Source organism: Hordeum vulgare, chromosome 7H, assembly GCF_904849725.1.
Source record: "Hordeum vulgare subsp. vulgare chromosome 7H, MorexV3_pseudomolecules_assembly, whole genome shotgun sequence".
NCBI classification, from domain to species: domain Eukaryota; kingdom Viridiplantae; phylum Streptophyta; class Magnoliopsida; order Poales; family Poaceae; genus Hordeum; species Hordeum vulgare.
Window position 1 is genome coordinate 113,132,839 of NC_058524.1, and position 11,198 is coordinate 113,144,036.

Sequence of the window (11,198 nt, forward strand, 5' to 3'; positions counted from 1 at the left end):
ATGGAGATGTCGCCTGTCCGACCGAATTTCAGGTACAGGTCTCTGTACTGCACGCCTGCCTTGAAGGCGCAGACTGCTTGATGCTCCGTGACGTTCTCCACCGTGTGGTAGAGGGTCGTCCAGCGCTGGATGAAATCGCGCAGGGGCTCATTCTGCTTCTGGACACAGTGTTGGAGCTCCACGAGACCAGCAGGGCGTTTGCACATGCCCTCGAAGGTCCTGATGAAGACTCGGGACAGATCTGCCTAGCTGTAGATGATTGATGGAGCCAACTGGTTCAGCCACGCTCGTGCCGAGCCGTCGAGCATCAGGGCGAGATGCTTCATGGCGACCTGGTCATCTCCGCCACCGATCTGGACCGCCACTCTGTAGTCGTCCAGCCACGTTTCTGGCTTGGACTCTTGTGTGAACTTGCTGATTCCCATCACCAATCGGAAGTTGGGAGGGATGTCAGCTGAACGGATGGCCCGACTGAAGCACTCGGGACCAGAGACGATGGTCCTACTTCCACTCGGACGGTCTCTATCGTGACCATCACGGTGGGCTCGACTCCTGTCGACCTTCCTCTGGGCGATGTATCCTCTTGCGTCGGGCCTTGGATCATACGCGTCACCGACTGAACGCCGATCATTGTGATGCCGGGGCCCGTAAGGCCCACCCCGCGGATGGGTGCATGAACGGCGACGATCTTCGGGATTCCTGGAATGGCTTCCTCCTCCGCGCCGCAGATGAGAGTCGGGGATGAAAACCTACCGATGCGTGTTCGCATGAATAGAATTATTGTGGATCCTGTTGTGCGACTGGGAGACCGCCGAATGCTGCTGCTGCGCCGTATGCAACAGGGCACGGATCTGCTCGATCCCTCTACCAGCCTCTGAATCAGTCGGTTGGAGGGAATCGGCTATCTTGGCAGCGGTAGCCAGGTTGAGGACGGGTGTGTGGAACACCTCGACGTTGCTCTGGCGCGCGCGTCGACTGGCAGAATGGTGGTGTTGACGACGAGCGCCGGATGATTCGCCGACCTCATGCTCGTACCGACCAGTTTGGAGGGGACTTTCATGGGAATTGGCCATGAGAATTTTGGCCGCAGGCCCGCGACCCAAGTACTCGGAAGGCAACTCAGTCGGAACTGAGTCCAAGCACCGGGACGGTGGCGCGACCACAACCGACTCGAGGACCGCCACTTGAGAGGACGCGTTCTATCGCGCCTGGGCGTGTTGCACCCAACGCTGGAGCCGCGGACGGCGGGACCGCTTGTTGCGGTGCGTGACGGGGGCGAAGATCGACACCGGGGCCGATTGCTGGAGAAGAAGGATGCCGCAGGAACCGGCACGTAAGTGCGTAGCCCCGCGACTGGGGAGCACCTCGACATCGAGGGGCGCATCCCGAAGCCATGCTGAATCGTCGACGATGAAGGAGAGTGCGCCAAAGAGGATCTCATGACCCATGCACAAATCACCGCCGGACGACATGATGAAAAGATGAAGTCACAAACTCGCCGGAAGTCGCTTAGACGCCAGCCCCACGGTGGGCGCCAACTGTCGTGGGTATAAGTCTGACAGTAGATGTGTAGGGTACGAAAGGATGGGCAGAGCCTTAGCTACGGCGAGGATGTATGAGTTCAGGCCCCTCTACGGTGGAGGTAAAAGCCCTACGTCTCAGTGCTCTTGGGAGCTTAGTGTCGAGTGGAATATCGGATTACAGTAAATGCCAACCCCTTCACCAGTGGGGAAGGGCGGCTTATATAGAGTGCGCTGCCCTTCATAATGGCCGGTGGACAGGGGTGGAATAGCGGCGAATAAATGCCTACGTTACAGGTAACGTACGCCTTAAATGTTACTAATGGTGTATGAAAACGTAAGACCGTTGCCCTCCTGGGAGGTTACGATGTACAGAGTGGAATCCAGTTGGTACGTTAAATACGCTCCGAGTGCTCGTCACCGACTGGATGATGGGGGAGTTCTTAATTCAGTCGGAACTGTCTAAGGGCCTTGTCTTCTATGAAGGGTAGTCCTTGGGTAGGACCTATAGGGCAGGCCTATGACCCTACCCTGGGACTATAACCCCATCAGTCAATATGCAACTCGTTGCATATTGAACTTCACTTAATGTGTAGTGTTTGTTTGTCGTGAATTGTCATGCTGTGACTTGCATGTATTCAGCTGCTCATGCATCATATGTGGGTTGCATTTTGTGTTGTGCATCTTTTGGTGAATATCGTGTGTTGATGCTTGTTACCGGTTTCCCCATCTCGATAGAGCTCCGCAAGCGTGTCGGATGTGAGGACCCGTTCGACTACGTCGGTTCGTCTGCTTCACGGAGTCATTCTTCTTCGAAGCGGGATCTCAGGCAAGATGACCATTTCCCCAGATACCATTACTATCATTGCCATGCTAGTTATTTCGATGCTATCGATTATGTCTCGTTGCCTACCACATGTTAAATACCAGCCTCTCAACAATGCCATGATAACCTTCAACCTGTTCGACCTAGCAAACCACTGATTGGCTATGTTACTGCTTGCCTAACCATGTTGTAAGCGTTGCTAGTTGCAGGTGTAGTTGCTTCCATGTGAAAGCATGGGTTCCTTGTTATAGCACCATATTAATTTCTATTTAATTTAATGCACCTATATACTTGGTAAAAGGTGGTAGGCTCGGCCTTTCTAGGCTAGTGTTTTGTTCCACCTTTGCCCCCTTAGTTTCGGCTACCGGTGTTATGTTCCATAAATGAGCATCCTAACACGATCGGGGTTGTTATGGGGACCCCCTTGATAATTCGTTTTAGATTAAAGATGGTTTGATAAGGCCCAACTTTGGTACTACATTTGCCTAATAACCTAATAATAATGCATAGGGACCCGTCGGCACCCGCGGAGTAATTTAATCAACCCCCGGGCCAGTGCTCCTCATGAGTGTTGGCCCCACCTGAGCGATGTCCGGCGCCCCTCCGGTCACCTGGAGGTTTAGCGATCCCGACGTCTAGCTCATCCGTCGTGTCCTGAGAACGAGGTATGCGACTCCTATCGGGATCATCGACACGTCGGGCGGCCTTGCTGGATTAGTTTTACCTTTGACGAGATATCTTGTGCATCGGGATTCCGGTGATGCTTTGGGTAATCTCAGAGTTAAGGTTTTCCACTAGGGAATCCGACGAGATCGCGAGCTTCATGATTGAGGATTTCTATGCGGCTTGTGGTAATTTGTGATGGACTAGTTGGAGCACCCGTGCAGGGTGAAATCTTTCGGAAAGCCGTGCCTGCGGTTATGTGGCAACGTGGAAACTTTGTTTAACACTGGTTCTAGATAACTTGAAGTTAACTTAATTAAAACTTGCCAACTGTGTGCGTAACCGTGACTGTCTCTTTCGTGAGTTCCTATTCCGATCGAGGACACGGTGGGGTTATGTCTGACGTAGGTAGGTGTTCAGGATCATTCATTTGATCATCAGTAGTCACGTTCGTTATGCGTAGATCTTCCCCCTCTTATTTCTGGTACTCGTAAGTTTAGCCACCAAATATATGCTTAGCCGCTGCTGCAACCTCACCACCGAACCACGCCTCATCTAATGAGCTTTGCTAGTCATGATACCTTTGGAAATGAGATTGCTGACTCCCCTGTGGCTCACAGATTACTACAACACAAGTTGCAGGTACATGTAAAGGTTACTAGACGTGAGCGCGTTGATTGTTCATTTGGAGTTGCTTCTTCTTCTTCTTCTCCATCGATCTAGGATGGGTTCCAGGTCGACAGCCTGGGATAGCAAGGATGGACGTCATTCTTCTTTTCTCGTTTGTTTTCGTCCGTAGTCGGACCCTGCTCTTACTCTTGATGATTAGGTAATGTACTGATGTGACTCTGATGTAGCTTGTGGCGAGTGTAAGCCAATTCTATATATATATATCTCTTCTTTTCAGTACATGTACTTGCGACGATATCCATTCTTGCGACACGATGAGATGCGCTTCTATCCCTGACGATGCCTTCGTGCCAAATTGAGGATAGTCGTATCGTGGGCGTGACAAGTTGGTATCAGAGCAGTACCGACCTAGGAGCTCCCTTGATTGATCGAACTTGGCCGAGTCGAGTCTAGTGAAAAAACTGCTTTGAGTCTAGTTATATATCGGAGAGTAGGATTCTTTTTTCTCCTCTTCTATGCTCTGGTGAGGAATCTTGACATAATAATTTATTCTACTCCTCTTCTCACTGAAATTTTTTTAGGATCACGCGGATATTCTTGGAATCTATATGATGCCGATGTGACGGAGTTCTGTCTTGGTGCCTCCTATCCGCTCTGAGTTTCAGGGGAGTTGAGCTCCAGGGGATGAGCACATCGTTATCATTCAGATTTCATAGTATCTCAGAACGAAGGATGTTCGTAATTGCTTCAATACTAGTAGTGGCGAGATAACCCCGATGTCCCCAGTACTGGTGCAGATTGTTCGGGAGTACTGCCATACTTTGTATCGTTGTGATCACGAGGGTATGTTGTAGATGAAGGTCCGAGATTCTGGTTGTGTGTTGACGGATGTGATATAGGTGACGGGTTAGTATAGGAGTTGTGTGATTATTACTCCTTGTATTCTTGTACCAGATTGCATGACCAGATATTTCTGGAATTCATAGGTGGGAATTCAAGTAGTTGTTTATAGGACAATCTTCCAACAAATGCAAGATGTTAGGTTGGGGTTCGACATCTAGTGGATTCGTGTCCACGAAAATATCAGACGAAATCTTTCTCATGAGTTTGTTCTGGCTGGTTTCATAAGCCGCACCCTTTGTTTTGTTGAATGTGGTAATTCGAGTTGCTTCGATGTCAGATGGTGATTTCATATCTTTCCAAGAGCGGTTCTCATATTTCTATGAGAGTGCTAATCCTTTTGCTCAACCAATTGTCTTATCAATTTTGTCAACCGGAGTTGTAAAGTCTTTTCAACCGGTGTGTTTCTCTCCAAGTAAATTCAATCCTCTCCAATTTTGCAAGATCAATCTCTCATTTCTTTCTGGAGTCATCTCATCTGTCCCATGTTGTCTTTGTTTTCCCCGCCCTCCCGCCGTTTTCTTTGGTGATTGGATTTCATCCAAGTGCCTTTATTTTCAGTGAGGCTTCCGCTATCTCTTCTTCCTTTCATAGCCGGTGATTCGTTGTGAAGATTCTCAGGAGCTTCGTGTTCATCTTTATTCATTCTTGTCATCCTTACTGGTGAATTCAGTTCAGTTATCCATGGTCATCATATCCTTTTCAACCATTAAATTCTTTCCGACGTTGGAAATTCTTTCAGCCTATCTTGTTTATTAATTCCTCTCTCTTTCTATCCGGATTGTTAAAGATATTTCAGAAGTTCTGGTTTTCAACCCTTCAGTTATTTCGAGGTACTGACCTCATCTAGTTTTCTTGTACCGGTGCAATATATGCCGTTCTAGTAATCTTTTCTACGGTGATTTCTTTGAGTGGGCCCATAACCCACAGGTTTTTCCCAGGATCTGTTATAGCTCTTGTAATCTTCCGGAGATCTTTAATTCTTTTCAACTATGATGTAAGTATGAATTTCATCAGTCATATTGTTTCTCCAAGTTCTATTTTAGTTAATTCTCATATTGGCTCAACCTTTCATTCTTCTTTATTCCGGAGTGTCTCGGCTATTCTTGGTGTTGTTCCTCGTCATCATTCTCACCTTGCAGATTCGAAGGAGTGTTCCTCTCAATCTTGGTTCATTCTCTTGCAGATTCATCATTTCAGCTTTGTGCCATCATATTAATTGTTGTCAATCATGAGTATCCCTTTCTTGCTATCAGGTGCTTTTCTGAATTGTTTCATTCTCGATTCTCCAAAGGCCATCATTTCAGAAGATTCTTCGTTCCCAGCTTTCAGCTTTCATCCTCAATCTTCTCAATTGTTGCCTCTTTGTTCGTCTCTCGATTATCCGGTGCCTTCTTCAAGTTTTCTCTCAGGCGGCTATTGATCTCTTCATTCTCATATATCTCCATTCTTGCATGATTGCCTCATTTATCTCAATTCTTGTCGGTGGTTGTTTCAAGACTTCTTAAGTTTGGCTTTATTTCTCTCTCTTTAATATTGTCAAGAGGAATAAGTTGTATGCTAGATCCGTTGCTTGTCATCAATTTAATTTGATGAAGGATGAGCATAACATAATTCTTATTATTGTCCTTGCTTCTTCCAAGAGATTTCAATTCTTCTTCCGGAGGGCTCATGATACCAATTCTTTTCTCAAGTGCCTATCTTTCTTTTTCCGGAGTTCCAAGTTCTTTTAAGTATCTCTTTGTGAGGCTTCATCTAAATCTTGGCAAGGTCATAATCTTATTCTTTTCTACCTTCATATCCTTGCATCATTCATTTGTATACGGAGGTCCTTCATGGTGGTTCATCAAGGGTTCAATCCATTCTCAGGTGTTCTTCAAGATTCTTGTTGAAGAACCTCAAGTATCCTTTCTCTTGCATTTATATGTGCAATTGTTCTTCCTTTATCCTTTGAGGTGGTATTATAGCATTCTTGTTAGTATAGGAGCCTCGAAGAGTTTTTCCTTTCAAGAATGAGATAATTAAACCCACCAATTCTATGGTCATGAGATATTTTCAACCCATGAGTTCTTCATTGAGCTATCTTGGTTTGGATTTCACCTAAAGCTTTTCCTATGGATTGTTGCTATTATGGTGGTTGTCATTAATCCAAGTTCTCAATGTATCCTCTGGGTGTAAGAAATTGTTCATATCTTGTTTCTCCCAATCAATCCTTGTTCTGTTAGTGGCTGGTTGTCACTTCATTAGTTTGAAAGGTTTCCATAAGCCCACTACTACCTTGTTCTTTTCGTTGTTGTTTTTTTCCAACAACTCCGTCCAATTTTTCTTGCAAGGATGCTTGCCAAGTTCATTTGCGATATAGTTGTCATTATTTTCTTACTTCTATTCTTCCGTATGAGCTAGTTCCTATTCTATTGTTCCGGAGGCCTTGTGATGTTGCTCTTTTGGATCAATCATGTTGTTCTATCAAGATCATGGTGTTCCCTTGTTCTATTTACTTGTTTGTTGTGAATATTGTCTAATTCTACCATCTTATCGAATTTTTTGTCCCATTTTCCTACCGAAGTGCTGCCGAAATTTTCTGCGAATTCTTCCTCGTCTTCTCATATCATTCTTCATCTCTTTGCATCCTTCAAGAATCATTGGTTTCACTCGTTTGTCAACGAAGCGACTAAGTTTTACTTCTTCCTTTATCATCCTCTTCCCCATTCACTCTTGGATCTCGGGGCGAGATCCTCTTGTAGTGTAGGAGAGTTGTGACAGCCCGATGCCGACGTTCTAGAAGATTCCCCTTTTCATTCCGTTTTCGTCGTGTGTCTATTTTCTTTTGTCGCATCATCATCACATCATTCACATCATCTGCATTGCATCGGCATCTCCGAAACCGCCAGTTTTCAAAACTTGCATCCGTTAGTAGTTGCCGGTTCTCGTCGTTGTCCGTTCTGAGCCCGACCGCACACGCACGCACTCGCGACATCGTTCAAATCTTGTTTTTAAAAGTGGGATGAAAACTTTCTCTGATTGGGGTGAGATTTGACGTGCGGTGGTATTTTTATTTAGGTAGGCCGCCTGTCAAGTTTCGTCACAATCGGAGTCCGTCTGGTACCCGAACGGTCGACCGTAGCGGCACCGTATTCGGTCTACCGAAGGATGGTTGTCGATATTTTAAAATATGTTGCCGGGTGCCCGTTTTCCCTCTCATCTCCGCCTAGCCCCTCTGCATAGTGCATCGACCCTACGCGCAGCCCAGTCCGAAAACCTCCCGGAACCCGAACCGGGCGATCGTGACCGTTGGATCCGGATCAACCCCATTTTACCGCAAACAGTCATCAGTTTGTCCATTGGACTCCCTAGCCTATTCATTCTCTGTCGTCCGATTTATATCGAAGGGTCTAAATGCCCCTTTTAACTAACCAAATTATTATTTGTAGTCCACCTAGACCTAACCCTAGCCCAATCCCGATCCCCACTATTTTCCTAGATCTCCTCTCCCTCCTCCCGACAGCGCCGCCTCCCTGCCCAGAATCCCACGTGCTCAGCCTCTCCTCCCGATCCCCTTCTCGATCTCGTTGCCCTCGCACCGCGTGAGAGTCCCGCCGAAGCCCCTCTCTTCTCTCCTTCTATTCCTCTCTCTCTCTGTCTGTCTCTCATCTCTCTCTCGTTTCGTATCTGCAGACCTCCATGGATGCCGCCAAGGAGCTCACCCTCACCGTTCTCGTGGCGCCAGCCGCCTCCACCACCGGGAATGGACCCGTGATGCCAAGACCCCCTCGGATCTGCATCGAGCTCGCCTCCCTGCCGCATCCACGACGCGCCGTCGTCCTCCGTGGTGCTCCCCTGTTGTTTGCTGTTTCCTCTGTTCTTTAGAGAAAACGAGCAACGCCAGCCCTCCTGCGCGTTGACCAAGCCGAGCGCCGCAGCCACATCACGAGCCACGCTGGTATCCCCACCTCTCCTCCTCTTTTCCCTGCTCCCCCTCTAACCCAACTTTCTCTCTCTCTGTTGGATGCAGCTTGGATGTGCTGCTCCGCCATGGACGTAGGTCCTCGAGCTCGCCCCAGGTGCAGCTCGTGGCCGTGCTAGGGCCCCCTCTGCCCTCGTTGCTCGTGGGCCAGGACACCGCCAAGCTCCAGCGCTGACTCCTCCCCATCCCGCCCTTGCCGAAGTCCTAGCGCCGCCCCTAGCCCGCATCCCCGCCGACCCTTCTGTCTGCTGTAAGGAAGTGTCCCGGTCTGAACTTTGTTTGTTTTGCCTAGATCCATTATGTCTATCCAAATTATTCAGTATAGCCACCACTTTTGAGCATGAGCACAACGCTAGCCGAGCTGGCTAGCGCAGGAAGTCTACTAAACTGGAGGTCCCGAGCTCGAGTCCTGGGCACCCCCAATTTTCCTGGTGCCTGCTATTTTTTTGCGCACACACACGCACACACAGTTCTTTGAGGCGATTTCAGACCTGGGCCACTGCACTATGGTGCAATCGGTCCATTATGTTTTTTTTAACGTCTTGTGATTTTCCAATTTTCAGGGATTTAGTTAATTTCAGAAAAAAGGCATTGTTTTTTTTAAACGAGCATAGTTTCTAAACCCTGCATCGGATCGGAGTGATTTAAATACGAAAGTTGACTAGAATTTCGCGTAGGTTAATATTTTCCAGCTCTCATGCATGATTAAAACTGTTAAGCTTGCTGGTTGCATCGTTTTGCGTGTCGTGCCATGTTAATATCGTTTTACCCGTAATTTTTGATCCGTAGCTCCGTTGGAGATGATCTATATATGTAAATCGAGTAGAACGATATGTAGAATCACATGCACCACTTTGTTTTGCTGTTTAACAAACATAAAATGTTGTTAGGAGGAATTAGAATTTAACGTGTGGGGTCATTTCGAAGATGCTATAAGTTGTTTCCGACCTCATTTAAAATGCCTAGCTAGGTAGATTAATTTGCGCTTCACCTGTTTCCATGTTTAACAACATTTAATGTTGTCGTGTATCTAATCAGGATAGAACTAAATAAATAAATGTGGAGTTTCATCAATATGAACTCGTTGCATATTGAACTTCACTTAATGTGTAGTGTTTGTTTGTCGTGAATTGTCATGCCGTGAGTTGCATGTATTCAGCTGCTCATGCATCATATGTGGGTTGCATTTTGTGTTGTGCATCTTGTGGTGAATATCGTGTGTTGATGCTTGTTACCGGTTGCCCCCGTCTCGATAGATCTCCGCAAGCGTGTCGGATATGAGGACCCGTTCGACTCCGTCGGTTCGTCTGCTTCACGGAGTCATTCTTCTTCGAAGCGGGATCTCAGGCAAGATGACCATTTCCCCAGATACCATTACTATCATTGCCATGCTAGTTATTTCGATGCTATCGATTATGTCTCGTTGCTTACCACATGTTAAATACCAGCCTGTCAACAATGCCATGATAACCTTCAACATGTTTGACCTAGCAAACCACTGATTGGCTATGTTACTGCTTGCCTAACCATGTTGTAACCGTTGCTAGTTGCAGGTGTAGTTGCTTCCATGTGAAAGCATAGGTTCCTTGTTAAATCACCATATTAATTGCTATTTAATTTAATGCACCTATAGACTTGGTAACAGGTGGAAGGCTCGACCTTTCTAGCCTGGTATTTTGTTCCACCTTTGCCCCCTTAGTTTCGGCTACCGGTGTTATGTTCCATAAATGAGCGCTCCTAACACGGTCGGGGTTGTTATGGGGACCCCCTTGATAATTCGTTTTAGATTAAAGCTGGTATGGCAAGGCCCAACTTTGGTACTACATTTGCCTAATAACCTAATAATAATGCATAGGGACCCGCCGACACCCGCGGAGTAATTTAATCAACCCCCAGGCCAGTGCTCCTCATGAGTGTTGGCCCCACCTGTGCGATGTCCGACGCCCCTCTGGTCACCCGGAGGTTTAGCGATCCTGACGTCTAGCTCATCCGTCGTGTCCTGAGAACGAGGTACGCAACTCCTATTGGGATCGTCGACACGTCGGGCGGCCTTGCTGGATTAGTTACCTTTGACGAGATATCTTGTGCATCGGGATTCCGGTGATGCTTTGGGTAATCTCAGAGTTGAGGTTTTCCACTAGGGAATCCGACGAGATCGCGAGCTTCGTGATTGAGGATTTCTATGCGGCTTGTGGTAATTTGTGATGGACTAGTTGGAGCACCCCTGCAGGGTTAAATCTTTCGGAAAGCCGTGCCCGCGGTTATGTGGCAACATGGAAACTTTGTTTAACACTGGTTCTAGATAATTTGAAGTTAACTTAATTAAAACTTGCCAACTGTGTGCGTAACCGTGACTGTCTCTTTCGTGAGTTCCTTCTCCGATCGAGGACACGGTGGGGTTATGTCTGACGTAGGTAGGTGTTCAGGATCATTCATTTGATCATCAGTAGTCACGTCCGTTATTCGTAGATCTTCCCACTCTTATTTCTCGTACTCGTAAGTTTAGCCACCAAATATATGCTTAGCCGTTGCTGCAACCTCACCACTTCACCACGCCTCACCTAATAAGCTTTGCTAGTCTTGATACCTTTGGAAATGAGATTGCTGAGTCCCCTGTGGCTCACAGATTACTACAACACCAGTTAAAGGTACATGTAAAGGTTACTTGACGCGAGCGCGTTGATTGTTCATTTGG